Raw genomic sequence first — 25,974 nt, 5'->3', positions numbered from 1 at the left:
TGCAAATATGAATTATAAATAAGTCAATAAAAAGAATTAATCATGACTTGTAACTTTCATGTATACATGGAATACATAAATTATTCGAATTGAAAAATCACATGTAAATCATGTGTACATTTAATAATCATCATCTGTATCACTATCGCCTAGGGCTATTTCTTCTTCACCATTACTATCGCTGATCAGTATTTCCTCATCATTGTCCGCAACGTCGTCATCAATGAAACCGCTATCATCTCTAACAATATCACGTATTATTGAGGCATCAACATGATCAGGTGGCACATCATTTCTATCTAATTGCACCACATCAACATCAACACTTGAATCAGCCTCTGTATCCCTAAATGGCATGTCTTCTTGATATGCTTGTTCAACCCTAGACGTGTCATTTCTCCCATCCTCGCTATCTTTAACTTCTGGTACAGGAATGTCAAATATGTTCCTGGGCTTTATTTTCTACACCACGTGCCAAGAGTCGCCTAACTTAGTATCAGCGAGGTAAAATACTTACTCGGCTTGGTTGGCGAGGACAAATGGGTCGTCTTTAAACCACTTTCGAGATAAATTTACGCTCGTAAAGTAGTTATAAATTTACGCTTGTAAAGTAGTTGTCAGTCTGTATTCTCAACTTCTTATTTCCTATGTCCCACCAATCACATCTAAATAAGTACACCCGCTTTCTCATACAATAACTCAGCTCAATAATATCTGTCAAAATGCCATAAAAGTCAATTTCATCCTCCTCATTTGTTCCCTTCACAACCACCCCACTATTTTGTGTGGTCCTGTACTTCTCACGTTCTTCTGCGTAGAACTGAATCTCATTTACAATACAACCTGTATATCTAGATACACGTCTGTCAGGGCCACACGCCAGTGAGTATAATGCATCAGACACATCCGCAGAGTTGCTCGTGTGCAACGTCTTCATCTATATTCATGTACAGAATATAATTGTTTAGAGATTTTCATAGGTTGAAATAATGTACAATACAACAAAATGTAAGGCACTCATTATCAATGTACGCTTCAGCTATCGACCCTTTCAGTCGTGCCTTATTCCTCACAAATTGTTTGAGTGTGTGAGGTATCTATACACAAAATCACTATGTTATACGTATGAAAACATGGATATATGTAGTTTATGGAATGAATAAAAATTTTAATAGGTTCTATAACCTTTCGATCGGATACATCCAACGATATTGTACTGGGCCTGCAAGCTTCGCCTCGTGCGATAAGTGAATTGCTAGGTGTACCATGACATCGAAAAACGCAGGTGGAAATATTCTTTCAAGTTTGCAAAGGATTATGGCAATGTCCCTCTCCAGTCGTTTAATAACATCTACATTCAACGATTTCGAACACAAATCCTTAAAGAATATACCCAACTCAATCAGCGCCGCACTGATATCCTTGCTCAGAAATCCACGAATCGTAACCGGCAGTAGGCGTTGCAAAAGGACGTGACAATCATGACTTTTCATTCCTGTTACCTTACAGTCCGTAACATTTACGCGCCGAGATATGTTTGACGCATACCCATTGGAAAACTTCACCAATCTCAACCATTCACATAAACGTTTTCTCTCTAGTTTTGTCAACGTGTAGCAGGCTGCTGGTAAAGTATACGAATTTTCATGTGGCTGCAAGTGCAACTCTTTCCTTAAACTCAATTCTTGTAGATCCAATTGAGCCTTGAAACTGTCTTTTATTTTCTTCTCTATGTTCATCAATGTTCCAAAGACATTGTCACATATATTTTTCTCAATATGCATGACATCCAAGTTGTGTCGCAATTTCAGATCACTCCAATAAGGCAACTCAAAAAAGATGTTCTTTTTCCTCTAGTTATAGTCCAACACTGTACGTTTCCTCTTCATCAAGTGCGATACCTTACCAAATTTAACTTCTCCAATGTTACTTAGTTGTTGCATCACATCTTCTCCAGATATCTCTTTCGAGGGTGGCCTATGATCTTGTTTGTCATCAAAGATCATTGTCTTCCTACGCCAACTATGATCGCTCGGAAGGAAGCGACGATGGCCCATATAACATGTTTTTCTACCATACTTCAATGACAATGAACAAGTCTCAATACCACATGTAGGACAAGCCAACTTGCCCTTCGTGCTCCACCCAGACAAAGTTCCATATGCGGGAAAGTCATTTATTGTCCACAAGACCGCTGCATGCAATCGAAATATCTGTCCTGCAAATATATCATACGTTTGTACACCTTGACTCCACAACTCGTTTAACTCATCTACTAACGGTCGTAAATATACATCAATGTCATTCCCAGGTGACCTGGGTCCAGGAATAAGCAATGACATCATAAAAAATGACTCATTCATACACAACCAAAGAGGTAAATTGTAGGGCATAAGTACCACTGGCCACATACTGTACGAACTACTCATGTTACCAAATGGATTAAAACCATCACTTGCAAGACCCAGTCAAACATTGTAAGAATCTTCTGCAAACCAGTCATGTTGCTTGTCAAAATTTTACTAGGCTTCAGAGTCCACAGGGTGTCTCAATGTACTATCATCATGAACGCGTTTCTCCTTATGCCACATCATATCTTCAGCCGTCTTACGAGACATAAATAATCTTTGCAGTCTGGGTTTCAATGGAAAGTACCTTAATACCTTTTGCGGGATTTTCTTATCCCTGGCTTTGTCATGCTTCCACTTAGACTCTCCACATAAATAACACTCTTCAGCCTTATTATGCTCTTTCCGATATAATAAACAATCATTTATACATGCATGTATGCATTCATAACCAAGGCTCAAGTCTCGCATTAAGGATTTTGCCTCATAATGAGACTTAGGCAATGTCTCACTGTCCGGTAACGCTTCTTTCAACAACTCAAGCAACATGTCGAACAATTTGTTACTCCAATGATTTATTGTCTTCAAATGAAGTAACTTTGTAAGAAAATTCAACTTGGAGAAGTTCTCACACCCCGGATAAAGTGGACGTTGCGCATCCCTCAATAACCTACTAAACTTTTCTGATTCGACATCACTCATTGGAGGAATATCTTGGCTACTGCTTGTCGCTGTAAAATCAGTATCCGCAATTGTTCCCCTGAACACATCCCCTATGATATCTTGCATTTCATCAACATCTTCATCCTCGTCATCCGGCACAATTGGGTCAGCAAGGACTTCAGTGGGCTCAACTCTATGGGTCATATCTTCACCATGATAGATCCACCAAGTGTAACCCTGGTCAATCCCAACTATGAACAAATCGTCCTCTACTTTGTCTAAAGTCTTATATATCATGTTCTTGCATTTTCGACATGGACACCTAATCCTATTACTTGAATCTGTCCGATTTCGTATAAATTCCATGAACTCTTGAACCCCTTGTTTATACTCTGGGCCAAACCTGTTCTTAGCTCGCATCCAACTCTTATCCATGTCTACAATGAAAAGACCAAAGTCAGTTTACGGAAATAGCTTTAAGATTAGGCTAGGTTATAGGTTATAGGTTATATGTTATATGTTTAGGATTTGAGTATAAGTTTAGATTTAGGTTATAAGTTTAGGTTATAGGTTAAGGTTTACGTTATAAGTTTAGGTTAAGGTTATAAATTTAGGTTAAGGTTGTAAGTATAGGTTATAGGTTAAGGCATAGGTTTAGGTTATAGGTATAGGTTTAGGTTATAAGTGTAGGTTATAGGTTTAGGGAAAAGTAGGTTATAGGTTTAGGGAAAAGTTAGGTTTAGGTTATAGGTTTTGGGATTTGAGAATAGGTTTAGGTTATAAGTATAGGTTTAGGTTGGATTATAGGTTAAGGTTTAGGGATTTGAATTTAGGTTAATGTTTAAATTTAAGTTAAGGTTGTAAGTTTAGGTTAAGGTTATAAGTAGAGGTTATAAGTTATAGGTTAAGGTCTAGGTTTAGGTTATAAGTATAAGTTTTGGGATTTGAGAATAGGTTTAGGTTAAGGTTATAAGTCTAGGTTTAGATTATAGGTTAAGGTTTAGGTTTAGGTTTAGGTTATAGGTTATAAGTATAGGTTATAGGTTAATGTTAAGGTCTAGGTTTAGGTTATAGGTTAAGGTTTTGGGATTTGAGAATAGGTTTAGGTTTAGGTTAAGGTTATAAGTATGGGTTATAGGTTAAGGTTTAGGTTTAGGAAATCGGGTTCGGGTTCGGGATCGGAAAATCGGGTCCAAATGGCCAGGCCCTTCCAATGCTGTCCATAGGAAATGGACAGCTTCATCATGGTCATAACAGCAGTTCTCACCGTCCAGGGAACCCGCTCATCCGGATAGCTCCGACGCACATCTGGGTCTGCTCCATTAATTTCGAGCAAATATAAAGACACGACCTGTCTAAATGGTCGGGCCCCTCCAATGTTATCCATAGAAAATGGACAACTTCATCATGGTCATAATAACGGTTACCACCTTCCAGAGATCCCCATGCCTCATATTCTCATTTAAACATCCACGCCGGGTCTGCTCCATCAATTCTAAGCTAATACAATTAAATCCTAAATTAGTTACTCATCCAAGGTTAGATAGATTGTAATACTTTCATATTCCCATTTAAACGTACACGCCGAAAATTCGGCTGCATCTCCCCATGCCTCTCCAGATAAGTTGATCTTACGTTACATTCCGATGTCAAATATCTAAAACAATGTAAAGATATTTGGCATTGGATACAGAACGGAAGAAACATATCTAGAGAGAAACGAGGAGATGGGCCGCGGATCAAGCATGAACATTTAAATAGATTATATGAAAGCATACTATCTATCTAACCTTGAACTGTCCAAAATAGGACAATTTGAGCGATTTCTATGCCACCAAAAACACACCATATCTATGTATGGCCACATAGAAATCCTCAAACGAGTAACTAATTATCTAACTTACAAATCTATAAATTACAAGTCACAACTATAAACTGTAATATGAATAATTTATGATAAGAAAATGATATATGAATAATTTATCCTAAAAATATTCTGCTACAAGAAATACATTCTTCATATCAACAATAGCCGAATGAAAAATAATGTAAATTCAAATTTAGATACAAAGCAAATCCATATTAGTCAAATTAAACAATCAATTTTGAACTACGTTTAGAAAACATATCTCATGCCAAACACAAATGCTAAGTTAGTTATTAAGAATTCAATATTTGCACATCCAATGCATGCATGACACTAAATTTTTTATTAAGCAGTCAGTGGTTAATTTGTGTTTATATGTTATGCCACGTGTACAATTGGAGTATATGTGTATGGGTGTCATATTCCAAGTGGACAAGTGGACTGATTTAAGCATTAGAAACAAACACATGTTCTAGTGGCCTGATATTTGCATCATTACCACACATCCAAGTGGATTGATTTAAGCATCATAAACACATGTTCCTAGATTCTACATAGAAACCCTTTGGCAGCATATTTGAAAATGTTCCAAGTAGTGTGGATAAATCTATACTCCTTAATTGTGAGATTTGGAAGTAATGGCTTCCATGATAAATGCAGACTAACATGGCTTCGAATATGAACAGAATCCATAAATTGTGACCCAACAAAATACAGCCACAATAAAGTAAGAAGTCATGCATTAACTAGTTTAAAAATTATTTGCCACAGTATTTTCTCCTATTTTTAATTTAAATTTCTCCTATAAATTTACATAGTTAAACTTATACAATGATCTTTCAATAAGATGATATAAGAGTATTTAAGTAATTTGCTTGGAGAAATTTGCATCTCCAAAATCTATTCCTCAGTAACTGTCGAGCCTTGCCCATCCACATGAGTGGCAATTTAGCACACGTGCAAAACCTAGCTTTCCCCAGATGGGTCACACTGTTTAGACCTATTACATTAGGTTCAGTGATCCAAACTGTTGATACCATAAGCCTCATGAATAAAATAGCTCCTTAAAAAGAATCTCAGCCGCCCAATCGTGCACCATTCTTTTTTTGCCGGGAAAATCTGATCCTTTCAAAAAGGGGGCACCGCGAAGGGGATCACTTGGAATTGCAAAATCAAGCAGATCTACTCATTGTGTCAGCCACAACTGTACATTGAATCGTGTTATCGGGTCCAATGAATAGATCAGCCTGATTTTCAGGTGGCCATCATGGTGTGGGCCGCTCGATGGCAGGAAAAGGGACAGCATGTGATTATTTTTCTGAAATGAGTATGGAAAATGCACACACTCGAATTCATACATGAAAATGAATTTACCTTGCTCTTCTGTTTTGGAACCAGACCTCCACCTGCCTAGGCCTTAGATTCAGTTGTTTTGCCAACGCAAGCTTTTGCTTCTGTTTCCCATTAAAATGAAGAAAATGTAATTTTGTTAGAAAAGAAAATTAAAAATAAAAAAGCAGTATTAGGGATGAAAAATAATAGGATGGTCCACCAGGTTTGTCGGACCTGGCCCCACCTTGGGTATCGTCTTGCCTCAATCTTGAATTAAGAGAGATTCAAGATAAAGAAGTCTAGAACAAAGAAAGTTCATATGTCAGGCTTTCAGTTTGCACGATTGTGCTAGCCCATGGTTCAGTGATCCAAGCCATTGATATTGTTTGGCCGACTGTCCGTGGCCAATGCACCTAAAATCTCTCACACGGGAAGATGAAATCCTGATCCTTCAATAGGTTAAGGATGCTTTTGATGATATTTGGTGCAACCAAAGACCCTATTAAGAAAGATAATACAGCAATAATTCATGCTTCACATTGAAAAAAGGCCAAACAATCTGCTTTTGATGATATTGTTGTTGTTCTCAATATTGACTAGCAGTGCCAAACTGGATTGGACTCTACCGAGTCCAAGTTGACTCGGACGAGTCATATATCCACATAATACCATACACAGCAACAGCCCTAAATCATTGGCCCAAATGAATTCAAGGAAGAAGAAGCTCTAGCAGATGAAATGTGTTTGGAAAGCTCTAGCAGATGAAATGTATTTGGGTCATTTCACCCTCTCAAGATGGTCATTTAGAGACTTGAAATTAGCTTGGAATTTTTTGACAAATCAGAATTTTCATATGCTGATAGTGTTCATAGACATGCAATAAAAAATAATGCATATGCTACAAATGGAAGTCAAATCAAACCATTGAAATTGTGGGGTCCACTTTATATGGATCCTTCATCAAATATTACACTAGATTGATGTCCTAACTAGCAGACTGAGAGACAGCTAAAGGACATTTGAAATGAAAAAATAAATAATAAATTATCAATTGCTCTAATTCAACAAACAAATGTCCACAGTCAAAGGTTCTCATTATCAACCAATCTGATTTTAGGATTATGAATTATATAGAGTGGAGTTTGACGATTCAGGTGATTTAATTTGAGTTACATATGTGCTAAGGGTTCTCATTATCAACCAATCTGATTTTAGGATTATGAATTATATAGAGTGGAGTTTGACGATTCAGGTGATTTAATTTGAGTTACATATGTGCTAAGGGTTCTCATTATCAACCAATCTGATTTTAGGATTATGAAATTGATTTTTTGCTTGGGCTGATCTTTCACAATCAAAGCCATTCCTGACTTAATTTTTTTTCTTTTTATAAGTTGCTTAGATATTTTCAGGGAAGAAAAGAGATCAATGAGATAAGTATTGTTGGCGTGAGTTGTAATATATTGGTAGATGGAGAAATTATAGGAAGAGGGATAGAAAGAAATCCTTTCCTTCTCACGAGTGCATGATTATAGGAACCAGATTTGTATAGCCAAAAATAGAAGATTTATTCTAGTCTTATATATTTGTAACTAACAATTATGAAAAGATATAGTCGTCTTTGTACAGTGATGGAGAGATTATTGGTCTTGTCCCATTGGAGTTCTTGCTATGTGATTTTATCTGTTTGGAGGGAGATTGAAAGCACTTCCATTTTGGGTTTTCAGTTTGAAAGTGAGGCCCATCGTTTACTCACCCAAACCGTTGATAATATGGACCCGCTGTGACCTTTAAATAGGTAGCCAAAGAAATAACACTCGTGAAAGAAAATACAGTAACGTTTCCTATTCAACTAACCACAGCCAAATATTCTGCTGCTAGAATGTTCCAGTTCAAGGCGATTTTTGACACATGGGCCATCCAAGGTTAAAAGTTGATGACAGCAGCATGGTGACAATGCCTAACGAGCCGGTAAAGCATGAAATGCATAAATGTACTTCCATTGGACCAAAAGGCAAAATAAACAAATCAAGTTGAGATCTGGCTCTTTCATCAAAATGTAAAGTTGACTGATCCATGCAGCGAGATAATAACCAATATGTGAATTGAAAGAAGGGACCTAGGTGAGAAATTGAATAAAATTAAAGCAGAGAGTTAACAGAGAGCCACTTCCACCATCTCTCTTTGGACAGTGGCCTCACCATCTTTCACTCTCAGCGTTTGCAATACCACAAAATAAAAGGCGGTTGCTAGAAATACTGTCAACAGGTAAAAAATGCCATCTAGTTGACAACTAGGCAGTTTCTTCCTAGATTCTCTCCATATTCTCATGTGATTAGATTCAACGGCCACTCCAATCACCAACAAGACCTCAGCAACTCCAAAACAAACTCTGCAATTGCACCAAAACACTTATGTTGTGTTTGGATGCACAATTGATTTGAAATTTGAACATTCAGTTTCATCTAAGAGGAACAGACAGATAAACAGTGTTTCCAAGCATTCACAATGAACAACTATACCTAAAATTGCACTTCAGGTTTTTTTTTTTCCTTTTCTTTTTCAAGTCCAACTTAGAAGTAATGTCATTGCATGTTGGTGCAAGATTCTCAATATGAATGATAAGGAAATTCCAGTTTCCATATTTCCACACTATCAGTCTCTAAATTGTAATTCAATTTGATAGTGCATCCAAACGCATCCTTTGACATCATTATTAGTGTTAGTAATGAGAAGATAAAGAGAATGATTCACTAGAACAGGACTTCACACATGCCAATGTTTCAAGTTTTTTCAAACCTGGCTGTTCATCAGCTCGACGTCCCCACTGAGTATGTGTGACTGCCCTAAAATAAAACCAATCAGGTCATCAAGTGGGTCACAAGCATATGGAAAAATTGGGAAGTTAAAATTGTGGGTGTGTGTGTGTCCGAATACAAGCTGCCAATTATAACCGACAATTTGGAATCACCTTGATTTGTGATTTGAACTCCAATGCATTCCAAATACAAGCTCCCAAACAAAGCCTAATTCATACTCGTCCCCTGCGTACAGGTAGTTTGTGGATCTCCTTTCAAGGGACTAGTAGCTCACATGCCTCGATGTGAGACATGGTTCAAGATCCAAGCCCCTAACAGGCGGGCCCTGCCATTTTGATGCCATTGCCCCAAAACAGGTTGGTGGGACCTGTGTACGATTCATTTTGGAAACGTGCAGCCCTGTTAAGCAGACTACGGATTGTTAGGCTAGGGCGTGTAGAAAGCGTTGCCCACTTGATGAGCGGCATGGATCTTCTGATGTGATCCATGAGATTTTGAAATGGAAGTCTTGTCAGCAAAAATGATAGCATGGGCAGAAATAGGAAAAGCATCTTCTCAAGCCAAACAAGATGTTGCTACCAGTAAATAAGCGACGAAGATCCAGTCATTGTCTACACATATACAACAGAAAAGAGCTCCAAGAACCACACGGAGAGAGAGAGATAGAGAGACGAACCTTGTCGTCTACTTTCTTCTTTTGCTTCCTCTGCTTGAAGGGCTTGAGATAGAAAGGGAAAGGAGATCGGGACGAAGATAGAGAGAGAGAGAGAGAGAGAGAGAGAGAGAGGAATAGGGAGCAGAGATCGGGTGCGTGAGAGAGGGAATCAGGGAAAAGAGAGAGAGAGAGAGAGGAATAGGGAGCAGAGATCGGGTGCGTGAGAGAGGGAATCAGGGAACGGAGAAAGGGAGAGATAGGTTTAGGGTATTTTGGGCGCGCGCTCAAAGTTTGGGCATGAATTGGGCGGAGAGGGATGGACGCGATCTCTTTCACATGAAGTTACTGCGCAAGGATGCGGGGCGGGGCCCACAGACATGTTTTTGATAAATCCACTCTGTCCATCCATTTTTCGAGATCATTTAAGGACTTGCGATAAAAAATTAGGTGTGTCTATAACTCAAGTGGGACACACGAGAGGAAACAATGATCATTCAGTGAGCACTGTTGAAGCTTGATAGTTTGATATTGTGACAGAGTGCAATGCTTGATACACAGGCACTTGAAAATTGTAGACGTGGCACACATTAACTCAAATTAAACTGACTATCTAAGCCAATCTAGTTGAATAATCCTAACCTTTGATATGTGGAAACTTGTTTTTGAAATATATAGGACCATTGAATGCCTTTCAATCTTAACTGTCCAATATAAGTCCTCCAATCAGACATCCATATGATCAAATACGTTCAACTTTTGATTCATGATACTTTTGATTCATGATACATCTTAATCACGGAACCATAATTCAGGCGGTTTAGTGTCAATTACTTTTTTTTTTTTGTTAAAGTTTCAAGCCATGTATGCAATTTGTAAGTATTTGTAAATGCCGCATATCAGCCATGTTTAAGTTTCACCACTGATTCCTATGGAATGGTCAACCTGATAATTGGATCTGCTTCATTTCTTGGACGATGTCCTAAAATTATTTGGGAAAATGGATGGACGGCATGGATACAGAATACATACATCAAGGTGGGCCCCGTGGTAAGATCCGCACTGTCTTGGGTGGGTTCAGACACCTAATCGGGTCCCAAAGTTCATCCCGGGAAGGTTTAAATGGAAAAACAACCCTGGCAGGGGCCATTTACAACCCTAACTTGCACAGCATACTATGTTTTGGATTCTAACATATCTACAGTGGGTCCCACTATTTGAGTGGTTAGGATTTTAAGCATTTGAAGTAAAAAGCGTATTGCAATTACAAAAGAATAATAAATTACGCATATTGCAAATTAAAAGAATTCTTACTTTTATATGTTTGGAAAAGAAAAAATAATTGCTAAATCAACTATCCATTGTTGATGAAGCGTTTCTTTATAGAAAAATAAATTAAATTTATTTTCCAACATCCACTAATAGTAAAGGCCTTTCTCTTTTAAAAGAGCATTATAGGTTAGAATTCTAAAAACCAAGTAGATCCAAAACTCATGTAAGTCATACTATATGATGGAGGTGAAAGAAGTTTTGTATTAAGATGCTTTTTGTTCCTTTTATATACTATACAAACATTTTGGGCAACTCGAGAATCACCATAAATACATGGGAATATACTAACAACGATTTACTCTAAACATTTCTCTTGTAATGTTCATTCAACACTGTTTCTTATAATGGTGGGGCCCACAGAGCACCGACCACCAGCTAATGGCTGGTGGCAGGGGATCAAGTCATCAAATGATATGTAAAAAATGATATCCATTTTATTACATCTATATACAGTAGTATGCAAAAATTGAGGCAGGTCCACGGCTCCAGTAAGCCACACTAAAGGAAGCATCAGTGATAATGATGCACACGGTTAAGACCTTTGGAAGGGCTACCATGATGGTTTTTTCAACACACCAACCTATTCATGAGGTCATGTAGACCTGGATGAAATGAAAACACTAATATCAACTTGATCAGAAACTTCTACAAGTCCCAGCAAGTTTTTAATGGTGAGCGTTCAATCCCCACTTTTGTGGTCAACTTAAGCATTAGTTCCAACTCATTATATTGGGCTTGCTTAAATGTGATTCACATATCCAACCCACTCATTATGTGTGTCCCACTTGGATGAGGGGTCAAACCAAGTTTCAGTCGCATCCAAAACTCATGTGGGCCCCATCAAGTGCTTTTATATTTTTTAAGATATCTTCACATAGTTTTAAATGGTATGGCCTATTTGAGTTTCGTTTACTGATGATTTTTGAGATATCTCATAACCTAAAGGGGACACATCAAATACACGGTATTGATGTTCGACACACATCATGATAGGGCCCACAAAATTTACTAACTTCAATTCTTCAAAGAAAAAGATGTTTGTTTATGCTGAAGAGAGTTGGGCCCTGCCCAGCACCTAAGATGAACTATACATGTCTATGGTGGTACCTCAAATTGTGTCCCTCACCAAACTCGGTGATGCGGTGTTTTCAATTCTGATCTCAAACATGAAATGAAAATGTTTGGGAAACCATAGTATTTCTAGACATATAATCATTATCCAATAATAATGCTAATTTCCATCAATGCAAATGTAATCATTTTATTCCCACTTTTTGATGTGGTATGATCCACTTGAGCTCTGGATTTGCTTCAATTTTGGTCTCAATTCTGTAAATAAGCTGGAAAAATGGATGGCCAACATGGTCGACAAAAATTTAAGCTCGATCTAAAACTTACGTGGCCCTAAGAAATTTTCAATGGTATAAGTTCAAGTCCATTGTTTCCTATGGTGTGGAAACACTACAATGTATTTGTTATATCCACACCGTCCATCCATTTTAAGATATCATTTTAAGTCATGAGCCAAAGAATGAGGCAAATAAAAACTATATAGTGGACCCCACCACAGAAAACAGCGGGGAGAGTGATTACCACCGTTGAAACTATCTTAAGGCCCATCGCAATGTTTATTTGAAATCCAACCTGTCCAAAAGTAAAAAAATACATGAAATAAGGGATTTATTCCAAAAATGAGAGGTATATAAATATTGGTGGGCCTGTTTAGATGCCTGTAAGTTCTTTTAAGTTGTAAGTGACTTACCCGTAAGTCACAAGTGAAAGTTACTTATAGGTATGGAGTAATAACTCAATTTATGTTATTTTGTTAAGCCCATCAAGATGAATATTTGAGATATTTATTAAGCTAAACCAATCATCAAGTGGGCTATAAAAGTGGGCTTACAAATTCAAAATATCTATAATATGGAGAAATAACTCAATTTAAACATTAAGAATAAACTTCTTCTGTGAAAAACTCGACAACACAAACATGGTAGGTTTAAGATCCCGATGGAAAAATGGTTGGGCAGAGTGGATATATAACACATCATCAAGGTGAGCCCACGACAGGGGTAACACCTACTACTGTGTTACCGTGATAGGTGTCGAACATCTACCTAATCAGTCAAATGCACCATTCTATGTTGGGCCTGGGGCTTAAAAATCAAGTCAATCTGTGACTTTTTTGGGCCACACCACGTACAAAAGTTGAGAGGGGTTACCCCCATTAAAATATTCATGATCATTTGTTGGGCTCAACAAGATGTGGTTCACAAATCCAGCTCATCCGTTATATGTGTCCCACTTGGATGAGTAGTCAGACCAAGTTTCATATGCATCAAAATTTCAGGTGAGCCCCACCAAGTGATTTTATATGTTTTAGGCATTTCTTCACATGATTTTAGATAGTATGGCCCACCTAAGTTCCTTATATGGCTGATTTTTGGAATATCCCATAAATTAAAGGGGGCCCATCAAATGCGCGGTGTTGATGATCGACACGCATCACAGTGGGGCCACACAGCTCGACCATGTGGGAAGTTCCCATGAGCTCGACTGTACAGAACCCTTTCCTAACTCCACCCAACCCTAGCCCCCTTTCCCCTTCCTCTCTCTCTACCTGCCGCACGCCCGCCGCCTGCCCGCCCGACCCTCTCTCTCTCTCTCTCTCTCTCTCTCTCTCGCACCCTCTCCTTCCTCTCTCTCTCTCTCTCTCTCTCTCTCTCCGATGGCGAAAGATCTGAAACCTCTCTTTGCTGAAATACCCGAAAACCCTCTCTCACTCCCACTCATGAAAAATAAAAAAACCCCTTTCCGCTGATGGATCTGAAAGTAGAGCCCTCTCTGCTACTTGTTGTAGAAGTCACTGGCGTAGCACCAAACAATCTCTTAAGGAAAGGTTAGTTTATGTAGAAACAATTTTCAATCAATTTTTTGTTGTTTATTTCCAAATTTCGAATGTTTGGATTTAGGAGTTTCTGTTTTTTTGTTTTTTTTTTTCACGATTTATACTTTAAAAAAATAAATTGAAATCGAATGTTGAGATTAGTGTAATTTGGTTGTTTATTTTAGTGGGCATGCTTCGTTCCTCCTACAACAATTGTTACATGTCCATGAAATTGCTTGAATTTGTTAAAAAGAAACAGAATTTTGCACGTTTGTGACTCATTGCCGATGTGTTTGGAAACCCAATTGATTGAATTGAAATAACTCAATTTTATAGAGTGGAAATGACTTATGTGGGCTTATTCCAACTCATTTCTATATATTTGAATAGGAAATTGTCATATCGAATAAAATTTGTGTGGAAAAAGAATTTTACAAAAAAGAATTCTAAATAACCTATTTATTTTAGCATTTCATATTTTTCATGCTAATGTTAATAGGTCAATGATCGAAAAATGAGAGCCCCATCTCGAAAAAGATTTTAAAATTCATATATTCAGTTCTGTTTTTTTTTTTTTTCCAACAAACGGAAATCACCAATTTTTGAGGATGACGGTTGAAACGGAGAGTTCCACTGCTGATTTTGTTTCTGCAAATAGCAAGAGAAGCCGTGTTCGAGGAAAATAATTTCTTTCTAAAGTAGAAAACGAGATTCCACTAATCCAAACAGGCCTTAAAACATCCCCCACATAATATCTAAATTCTGCAATTTTGGATGGATGGGTTTTTTCTTAAACTTGAACATATAACATTTTTCAATCCATAATCTCTAAATTCTACAATTTTTTGCCTTGATGAGCCCAGCAATTTTCAATCCATGTATGTGGAGCTAATGAATCTTTTACATGGCTTGTTTCATTGGCTAAAGAGAAAAGCGCACACCATACAATCTGTTAGTTAATAGTATCTTCTCAGTGCAATCTGTTGGTTATGCTCCTTTGGTACTTGGGTCAGCAATTTGGACAGTTCGGATTGCCATACAACTATGCCATGCATGCAGTTGAAGAAGAGCCACTCCCATTTTTAAATGGTGCAGAAACTAACTTGGGGGTGTAGCCCATGTTTCTAAGTACTTATATTTGTATTCCATATTATCTTTTCTTCATTAAAATATATCTTTGTGGGTGGATTCACTTTTCAAGGAGAGGGCCTTAGATAGGAATGATTGGCAATACATGATTTGTAAAGGTGACTCTAAATAGTTGGGACAAGGACATGATGATGATTGGAGTAACAATGTAGGGCATCTAATTGCAGGTTATTTTAGTTGATTTAAATTTGTTTAAACATCTAGAGGTCTGAGGGTTTTGGAGTTTAACCTCCATAGGATGGTATTGATGGGTCTCCTCATCCCTAGGGACAAATCAATGCATTTCTTGAATGGCCTTGAGAGAAAAAATGGATCTTCAACCTTGTTGAGAGTCATGAGACAACTAGCTTGCCAACAGGAGCAGCATTTTATTTATTTATTTATTTTTATCATTTCCTTTAATGAACAAGAGTGGCATATCATGATAAAACTGAACCATTAGTGTTGTGTGTTCTATTTTATACTGTTCTCACCTTACATAGGGAATTGTAAGAAAGGTCCCATGACTTTGTATCATCATTTCTAGAAAATGAGTCATGTAATATGGTTGAATGGTTAGTTTTTCTAGGAATGATTTCTTTATCATGTTTCAGTCTAGGACTGGTTGCTGCTCAAATGGTTAATTTTTCTAGGGATGTTTTTTGTATCATGTTTTATTTTAGGACTGGTTCCTTGTTTTATTTATTTATTTTTCAAGTCACTAGAATTTAATGTTTTGTCTAGATTAGTGGTCTGTTTTATCCACTTGCTTGGATGCTAACATTATGAACTTCCTTAACACATGATGCTTATATTTAGGGATACACGAGATAAACACATTTTAGTAATAATGGTCTATAGCTTCTCATTTGGTGTTGATACATTGGCTTATTTGGATAATGTTATAATTGAATCATCAATCTCACAGCCATCTCTTTTGTTGGTTTCCTGCCATGCCATATATGCCAGTTTCACCCAATTGGTGTTTGATGTTAGATGGAACCAATATTTAGAACCTGGACCAGACCCCGACCTGTTTTTTGTGGGCTGTGCAGTTCCAAAATGGTCCAACTTGTCTAACCCATGATGTTCCCATGACAACATAAATTAATAAAATAGATATTTGACCAATTGACTCAACTATTCATATGAGTGGAGAGATTGAGAAGGATGTTGTCCATAGACTTCAAGTGGGTTGGAAGAAATGGAGATGTGCCTTGAGAGTTTTTATGTGATCATTGTGTAACAGTCAAACTAAAAGGCAATTTTATAGAATGGCTATAAGACCAGCCATGCTGTATGGGATAGAATGTTTTTCAATTAAGGAAGAATGTGTTCATAGGATGAGGGTAGCTGGCACGAGGATGTTAATATGAATGAGTGGGAATGAGTGGCACGAGGCCAGGTGTTTGTCATGGTGGATCCCACCTTTTGGATGGACCCAATGTTGTATACAAATGGCATGCTAGCATGGGTGGTCTAGGTAGACAGTAAGACCATTGAGGTTGATGTTAATTCATAGGCACAACCAAATATTTCATAGGCAGTTAGTGCAATGAGTAAGTATATGGAAAATTCAGGAAAAACACACTTTTAGGCTGTGAAATGGATTCTACACTGCTCGAAGAACACTCAAAAGTGTCATGGTAGTATCTTTCAAGAACAATAATAAAAAAGACAATGCCATTGGATATGCGGATGCTGATTTTGCAAGTGATTTAGACTAGAGAATGCTTACCATGGGCTATGTATTCACTCTCGCAAGTGGTCTGGTTAGTTAGAAATCGACGTTACAATCAACAATTACTTTATCTACCATTGAAGCAAAGTGCATAGTTACTATAAAAGTTATGAAATAAAGTTCGTGGTTAAAAGACTTGGTGAACTTGGCTTAGAATGAAAAAAATAAATAAGTATGTGTCTATTGTGATAGCCAAAGAACTTGCATTTGGCTAAAAATAAAGTATGTCATACAAGATTCAAACACAAAGATGTGCAGTATAATTATATTCAAGTAGCTATCTCTGAAGGTACAGTGTCATTGCAGTATAATTATATAAGAGAGAAGTTTATTACATACATGACTTCTCTTGAACTTGATGTTACTTAGCAATAACAACATTCAGACAATGGTTAATGCTAATGTTCTTTATGTTGTGCTTGGTTTGATGATTAAGTAGGTATGCTAGCACTCCAGGGGCACAACAGAATGGGGCTGGAAGCTAGTTCTTTAGCCTAGGCAGGCATGTGACCTGTTGGAAAATGATATGCATGTACACATATATGTTGTGCTTGGTTTGATGATTAGGTAGGTATGCTAGCACTTTCCATTGTTCTGTATCTGAAAATTGCCAACTGACTGTTATCAGTGGATGACATCACCTATGATTCTGTTTCATGGTTTGCTCCAACAGATCAACATCTTAAATCTTGGACCTGGAAGCCTTTATGACCTTAATATATAAATGTGTGTGTGTGTGTGTTTGATATATAAAAAAAGTAGCTATGGGAATCATTTTCCATTTCAAAGTTTGGCTTGAAAGAAAAAACATGGCTATTAATTTCTTTCAAGAATATGTTAGTTGTCGATTTTCACAGTTACAAGAGAATTCATATCATTTTACTATTAACCTTCTAACATTTTCATAGAAAACAACTATGGTATTTTTCATTTTCTATTGTTTTTATGGGTCTTTTGTTGTTTTTTCTGGGTATATATGGTCCATTTAAGCAACGCCACTGGATGATTGTTTTGGATTTCATACACATTTACCACATTTAGAAATGGCGACTTTGATACAAAAAAAAAAGAAAAAAAAACAAAGAAAGAAAAGAGAAGAAAAGAAAAGAAAGGTAACTAGTAAACTACGTCAAGTGTTCTAGGTTTTATCTTTCTCCAGCAGTTGTTTCATGAGAAACCCTTGTTTGGATTCTCATGTTGATGGCCAGAAAAATCGGATATGGATAATTTCTGATCTGGGTATTTCATTTCGAAACTTTTCCATGGGGTACTCTTGAAAGTGTGCATGGGGGTGTAAGAGTGCGTGTGTTCTCACATTTCAAAAAAGAAAAGAAAAAAGGAATAGCTTGTGTTTGGCTCAACCTCTAAGAACATTAATATGTGATTTTGGATTTCTACTCTTACACTATTGGTAGAAAATCCAAAAACAGTTAAATGATATTCATGTGGATTTGAAAGAACTCTTTTGTTTTTTCCTAATACAATACAAAACATCCCCATTTTGTGATTTTTGGAAATCTACTAAGAGTAGAAATTCCAAAATCACAAATTAGTATAGCCACAAGTGCAGCTTTTCACTCAATTTTAAATGATGAAAATGTGTCCTACTATTATAATGAGGACAGAGCCCTCAAAATGCAGTTATGTTTCTTTTGACTCCAACTGAGTGTAAGGTGGTTTCAACATGGAGATCATTTGAATGCACAATTCAATTGAACTGTGTTTGGCTCAGCCCATTCGAAGAATAATTTATTTTGTTCGGATTTAAATACAGGCTTATGGACTAAAAAAAAAGCTCTCAATTTAAATATAGGCTTATGGATCATTTTGATGGCATGAGAATGTTCAGATTTGCTTACATTGCAGTTTTAGAAAGAAAAAACTTACCAACAGAATGTGGCTTAATTGGTATGCCAGCAATTTATTTTGTTCAAGGAGGAGGTTATTCCAACAGAGTGTTATTGTTCAAGAATGAGGCTCCACTGTCCTGTCCAGCAGAGGCAGAGGAACATTTATTTCTAATTCATTTCCTTCAGCCACAGACAAAAATTTTCAAGGTTTAACTCTCTTTATTAAACCATTTTGGTTTGTACTTGAAAAGCAAGCTACTTTTATTCTTGTCATGGATGATTTGTTTGGATGCACATAGTTGATTGCAAGAATATGATGTTATTAAAAAAATCTCGTCTATTGATTGAGCTGAATATTTACATTCATTTCTTGTGTGTGTGGAAAGCATTTGATATATGGGTGTTCAGTTGAACATAATTACAATAATTCGATCTGTTGCGTCATCCATGTAATCGAAAATTACAGTGAGTCTACGACTCTAAATTGCAATAATTGCATTCTTCGGTCATAGCATTCACTTCTAATTCCATCCTTCCTCGCCTTGCCATTCATCTATCTCAACATCCTTGTTTAGCTACACTCATTATATAAACATTTTGTTGTCTAACATTCTGTTCTATAAAAGCATGGCTGATCTGACAGCTGTCCTATAAAATCTCCCTTTCATTTTGATTGGTATGCAGGGATCGCATAAACTTCTGAAGCTCATCTCTCTTTCATCTACCTTCTCTAATTCAATGAGCAACATTCTTCTCAATCTCTCTGTCGTCATGAATTATTGACCCAAGATGTCAGAAATGGTCATTTTGGGTTACCTTGTGGCAATCAATCTTAATTAATTCCTCACTTTGCACTCATATCATTACTAAAATTGCTAAAATTGCATTCCACAAACTCTATTTTTATCCCATCATTTTTGAACCTTTAGATTTTGAAACATCCCTCCATATTTCCAACTTTTAGGCATATATAGGACAAATTAGGATGGCACATTAAAATACCCATATTGATGCATGCAGGCTTAGTGACCCTCTTATTTAGATGGTCACATTTTCATTGAATGCAGACATAAAAAGCTTGAGATTGGTTCGTGCTGAAAAATGGATTTCACTTTCAAGGCTTGGTGACTTCTGCCTTTACATCATTCCTATTACCTATTTATTTTTCAGATTGTGAAGGAGACTTGGGTACGAGCTGGATGGTGTGTTGGGGATTTCACTCTCTACACTGGCTCCCTTGGGACAGCATTCTTACTTTTCAAAGCATATGAAGTCACCAAGAACAAGAATGATCTCAATCTCTGCATTGAAATTGTGAGGGCTTGTGATACTGCTTCACGAGAATCAAGGTACTTGTGTGAATCTTTTTCTTAGTTAATTTCATATATCTTTCACCTATCTTACTCGATTGATGTGAATCTTTGCATAGGTACAATATCCAGGCTAACTCTACAATGATTCTGAAGAATGTTTAGTATGAGAAATCATTGAAAAACTCTGCATTGATCTTTCAAAATAAAATAAAAAATATGCATTGCCTGGGTGACTATATGGTGTAATAACAAACGATCTTGGGATATGCTGTGGATTGTGAGTGAAAGGAGCCTCTAGAAGGAGCATTTTGTTTTAAGGTGGACCTCGACAGATAATGCACTATTATCATCTTGCTGCTTACTGTGTGCATCTTTGTATACGCAGGCATGTGACATTCATCTGTGGTCGGGCTGGTGTGTGCGCCCTTGGTGTCGTGGCTGCAAAGAACGCTGGGGATCATGCACTGCTCAACCACTACCTATCCCAGTTCAAAGCGGTAATGCTTTGAAAAGTTGTTGGCTAGAAAGTTAGTAATGGTTGTCTTCTCGAGCCGAAAAAGATATTTATGCAGTATTAAAGCATTGTTTCTTTGTTTGGAATTCTAAATGCTTATTGGTTACCCTTGTAACTCTTGTGTACTATCCATTTTTTGTTCCTCATCAGATGTACTACCTCATTTGGCGATCACTTCTCTTGGGGGTTTCTGGACTGTGTATGAATTGCCACTTCATAGGGTATGGTCGTGAAGGAAATCATCAAGGATGGAATACGATTAGCCAACAAGGGTAGTTGCCCATTGATGTACGTAGCATTTATTTCAGTCCAAGAAAGTCAATTCATCATAATCCTTTAGGTTGTTTTTCTGAATCTTCATCTCTGTCTCATCAATGCCTCTTCTATTTATATTCCTTTTTTAAAAAATTAATTAATTAATTTTTCTGTCCATCCAGTTTCGTCCTTGGTATTTATTTAATTTCTTTTCTATGGAATTTTTTGATGTTGGTTTTCTTTTCTTCTCTTTTCCATCTTTGTGTTTATATTTCTCAGTTTATCCTATATGGAGGCTTTCTGAAACATATGTTGAGTTGCTGGAAATCCAAAACTCAATGATGGTGGAAGAGCATGATGTCTCATGTGAAGCTCCAATCCAAAATGAGTAAGTTGCAGGACAGTCCACAGAGTGAGTGAGGTTATGAGAAGCTATCACCAGACTATCATACTATCATATCCATCTGATTTATGGGCTGCATATAGGTGGTTATACCAATGACCCTATAAAAATAGAGATCTGAAAATACCCAAGAATTCTTTTATTAGAGACGGTACTGTTATTACTCCTTGGTTGTTGTGACTTGTGATTAATGACCTTTTTATATATAATACATTGTCAATGATGATGAGGAACTAGCGAGGGCCTCACAAGCATTGTTGTGTGAAAGTAACACAGTTTTGAAATAGTGATCGCTCAGTGGTCATCAAGGACTGAATGAAGCTCCACAGGTAAAATCTGGATCTTCTTCGATTGTTTCATTTGTTTCTTTTAACTATTTAACTATGCATTTTTGAATTCTTCCAATGGGGTTAAGAGGCCTTATAGTCAATCCTTGGTGTGGCATGTGGGTGTGTTTAACTTGATGTAAATATTATCATGTAATTCAAAATGAGCAGAAATAGGCATAACCTGTTTTTCCATAGGGTCGGACGCTTGAAAATGGTGTTTTGTTGTTATAGGTTGGCCTCAAGTACAATGAGTCAGTAGTAATAGTGGTAACTGGATGCCCCAATGGTTGTGCCAGGCCTTATATGGCTGAGCTTGGACTGGTTGGCAATGGACCCAACAGATAATGGGTATTTCACATGCTGATTTTGTCAGAAACTATGGATCAATGTTTGGGTTATAAAGAAGTGTTCTGCAGCAGACATCAGAGTGCATCATGTGACAATTACCACTGTGGGCCCACTAGCATGGACATGCTGCAACAAGACATTGTCGCATCCGAATGCATCATGGCCCCTTCCATTTTTTCCATCAAATGCTGTCTCTTTTTCGCCAATGGTAGGCCCTTAATGCAAATGGAAGATTTGAACCCAACAAATAAGATAGACATGAAGGATAATGATTTCTTCCAGTGAAATGTGGTTAGAGTTATAGCTAACAAATGTTACTCAGAAATGTCTATTGCAATGTTAATATACACTGGTCTTAGTTTGCATCTGCTAGCCTTCCCAAAGCCACACCAATACCACTATCATACAAAAGTAATATCACTGTTTTTCAGGTCTCTGGACAATTCTAAACCTTACATTCCTGCCCTATTTCCCGATGGTCAAAAACTTGAAATGGGTCTCTAAACCTTGCATGAAAGATCAAGATCAACGGTCTTGATCATCGAATTTGTGTACAGTAGCGGAGGTAAACTGGCCACCAGGATTAGATGGCTCTCTGCTTCTTCTCTTCCTTGTTATGTTTCCACCAGGTTTGCAAAACTATATAAATTCAAAAAATCTACGAAGCTTCTATTAGAATTCTAGAAATAGAGGTTGAATTCAACTACCCAATGAAGACGAAATTCTGTGAATTCCGTCTTCATTGGGTAGACCAGTTTCAAGGGAAGCTGGAGGGAATGGAACCTCAAATCGTGGGTCCTCTGCTGCTGCTGGAAAATACTCCGACATGCCAGTATTTGTGTTCTTGTAGTTAAAAAAATGTTAATGAAATCCTTGATGAAGACTTCTGTTCCATTCATGCCATATGGGGCAAAGATCGTGATTCAGTCCTTTTTGTTCTTGTTTTGTAGCTTAACAAGGAGTACCAACAGTTTCTTCTTTTTTTTTTTCTGATATAGATGATAGATATGGACAACCTACAATAATTGGATCATTTGGTAAAACTGGAGTACCCAACTCCGATGCTTGGATATTTATTTGTGTAAGGTATTCGCCACACAGACTTGGAATTCTAATTCAGTTGGGGTTTTTTTTTTTTTTTTTTTTTGAAGACACAGGGTGTCCCCACCTCTTTTTTGAAGTGAGACTAATTTAGGTGGGGTTTTGAACTGTATCTTCTTTATAGCTATTAACAAATAATAATCCTTAGGCATCAGCTTCAAGAATGATCATCCAGAAGAATTGGATGGTAGGAAACAGTTCTATGGGGCAACACCTGCACTGCACAGGTCATGCACCAAGCTAGCAAAGTCCCCTACTTATTGGGTCTTGATTCTCATGACCTATTACAGATGGCAATGTAGAATTTCTGAGTTTGCCACTTGAGAGTCTTGTGTATGTTGCCAAATTGGATAAATCACGAGGAACACATGCAAGACCCAGTCATCGGAATCTATTAGTTAGTCATGCACCAAGCTAGCAAAGTTTCTTTCTGCTTGTTTAACTTCATTTATGTTTAGAAAACACTGATGTTTGTTGAAAGTTGAAACAATTGATTGAGATTTTTTAATATCATTCGTTGTTTCTTTGATGAATGGGCATCAGATGAAAAAAAAAAGTCGGGTCCACAACGCATAATAAAGTACACAACATTGCAATGTTTTGGATGCTGGTCTATGCACATCCACCTGTCTTAGCTTTGATACACATACTCATGGGTAGTTTAGGTGCATGCTGGATGACTTGGATTAGTTGGACTTGGATGGTTAGTCATATTTACTTCTGTTTGTGCTTGTTGCTTGATTCAATTTGTTTTGTTTTCTAAGTTAGTGAACTTTAGTTTCTAAACAGAAGTTATAAGTTGTTGAGTATCTTTGGTTTTATGATTTTACTTGTACATTCTTATATTGATAGCTCAAGCATGACGATAAGTTGTTGAGAAATTTTTTGTAGTATATATGTTTGGGTTTAGATGGATGTGAATGTGAATATGATGAAATATATTAGATAACAGCTGTATATCAGGAAGAATATGAAGAGCTATATTGTAACAGGTGAAGATATAGAGAGTTGGTTTAAGTTTTTTACCTACGAAACATTTCGTAGGTAAAACTCTCATCCACACATTTTCCATACAAAAAGAGTCGTAGGTAAAAGTTATTGAATACACGTTTTTTAGCTACGAAAATAGTCGTAGGTAATCATCTCAATACATTAAGTAAAAGCCTCATACACGTTTTTTACATACAGAACCTTTCGTAGGTAAAAAGTGGAAAAATTATATTTTTACCTTCGAAAACTTTCGTAGGTAAACGTCTCATACACGTTTTTTCCCAACCAAAATGTTTTGTAGGGTTTTTTACATACGAAACCTTTCCTAGGTAAAAAGTGGAAAAATCATATTTTAACCTACGAAACCTTTCGTAGGTAAAAGTCGGTTTTTTACATACGTACCCTTACGAAACCTTTCCTAGGTAAAAAGTGGAAAAATCATATTTTAACCTACGAAACCTTTCGTAGGTAAAAGTCGGTTTTTTACATACGAACCCTTTCCTAGGTAAAAAGTGGAAAAATCATATTTTAACCTACGAAACCTTTCGTAGGTAAAAGTCTCATACACGTTTTTTGTTCTACGAAAATTGTCGTTGGTAAAGATGACTTTTACCTACGAAATTATATGTCATAGGTAAACGTAAACTTTTCAATTTTTTGCTCTTTCAAAAATGCAAAACACCCTTTACCTATGAATTGGTTGGTTGGTAAAGATGACTTTTACCTACGAACCTATATTTCGTAGGTAAAAGTAAAATTTTCAAATTTTCATTTTTTTTAAAATTTAAATCACCCTTTACCTATGAAAATGTTCGTAGGTAAATATGACTTTTACCTACAAAATCTAATTTCGTAGGTAAAATGCAAAACACCCTTTAGCTACGAACAGTTTCGTAGGTAAAGATAACTTTTACCCATGAAATTTAGTTGCATTGTCAAAAGTAAACTTTTTGATTTTTTGTAATTTAGAAAATTGAAAATAGCCTTCACCTACGAAAATTTTCTTAAGTAAATATGACTTTTGCCTACAAAATACTATTTCGTTGATAAAAGTCTACTTTTACCTACGAAAAAAAGTTTCGTTGGTAAAAGTCATATTTACCTACGAAAATTATTTTCATAGGTAAAAGTTTTGTCGGTAAAAACCATATTTCTTGTAGTGTTGCCTCTCAATAAAATAAGCTAGAATCCAAGAGAGTTTGAGCCTGTTATTCCAAAATCTACCTACTCTCTTACTTACTCTCTCTTTCCTATTAGAGTTCATCATTCAATCCTATGCTTAAGCATCAACTCTTATCTTATATGCTTGGATTGAATTATGAACTCTAGCATTCATGAAGTTTCCAACTAAACATACTATCCTTGGAACTTTTGAATGCCTAGTTCATGGGAAACGTCTTTATTGATTTAAATCTTATCCTTTAAATAGAGAAGATCAAAAACCTTAAACCTCACAACCTCAGAGCCTTCACGAAAGCATCATCAGCAGGTTGCGGTTCAAGGGAGCTGAAGATTCTTCATCATCATCAAAGATCTTCACATCGTACGAGAACGGGACTAACCAACTTACATTATAAGTATTTAGAGTCTAAAGTGTCCGAAGTTCTTTCCTTAGGTAGGATTCAGATTCAGAGTTTGAGTGTCAAACTCGCCAAGTCCAAGTTGTGGGCCTCCGATGGGAGAATACGTGTGTGTCCTTGTATAGGACTAAGTAACCTTGTGTAGGCTTGGATTGCCTTTGGTAGGCTCCCAGTTGATCAGTCCTTGTGTAGGACATGTGTCCTTGTGTAGGACGTGTCTCCTTACATAAGCTTGGGTTGCCTTGGGTAGGCTCCCTGTGTTGTGTCCTTATGTAGGATGAGTCACCTTATGTAGGCATTCAAGGGAACCTTGTGTAGGTCCCTGAGTTAACCTTATGTAGGTTGTAAAGGTTCATGGTTAACCTAACTTAAAATCATTAGATAGTGAAATCTGGTACACTCTAAGAGAGAGTGTGTCTGCCAGGAATGGAGTAGGCAAGTAGTCGAACCACTATATATGATTGTGTTTGGGATTGTTTTGAGCACATTTATCTAATTATGCTTATGTTCATCATATGTTCA

The 25,974-nt window shown here is 36.9% G+C and overlaps 1 long non-coding RNA gene across 1 annotated transcript; it reads left to right on the top strand.

Moving 5' to 3' along the window:
• The first annotated feature begins 19,772 nt into the window (after positions 1-19,772).
• Positions 19,773-22,844, top strand: LOC131254796 (uncharacterized). The gene is made up of 5 exons (XR_009175883.1): positions 19,773-19,968; positions 20,318-20,503; positions 20,597-20,734; positions 20,981-21,433; positions 22,780-22,844. It is a non-coding gene; the product is annotated as an uncharacterized LOC131254796 (long non-coding RNA).
• Positions 22,845-25,974: the final 3,130 nt, after the last annotated feature.

The sequence above is a fragment of the Magnolia sinica genome, chromosome 9, assembly GCF_029962835.1.
Source record: "Magnolia sinica isolate HGM2019 chromosome 9, MsV1, whole genome shotgun sequence".
Classification (NCBI taxonomy): Eukaryota; Viridiplantae; Streptophyta; class Magnoliopsida; order Magnoliales; family Magnoliaceae; genus Magnolia; species Magnolia sinica.
Note: the sequence above shows the minus strand (reverse complement) of the source record. Positions and strands in the feature narration are given on the sequence as shown.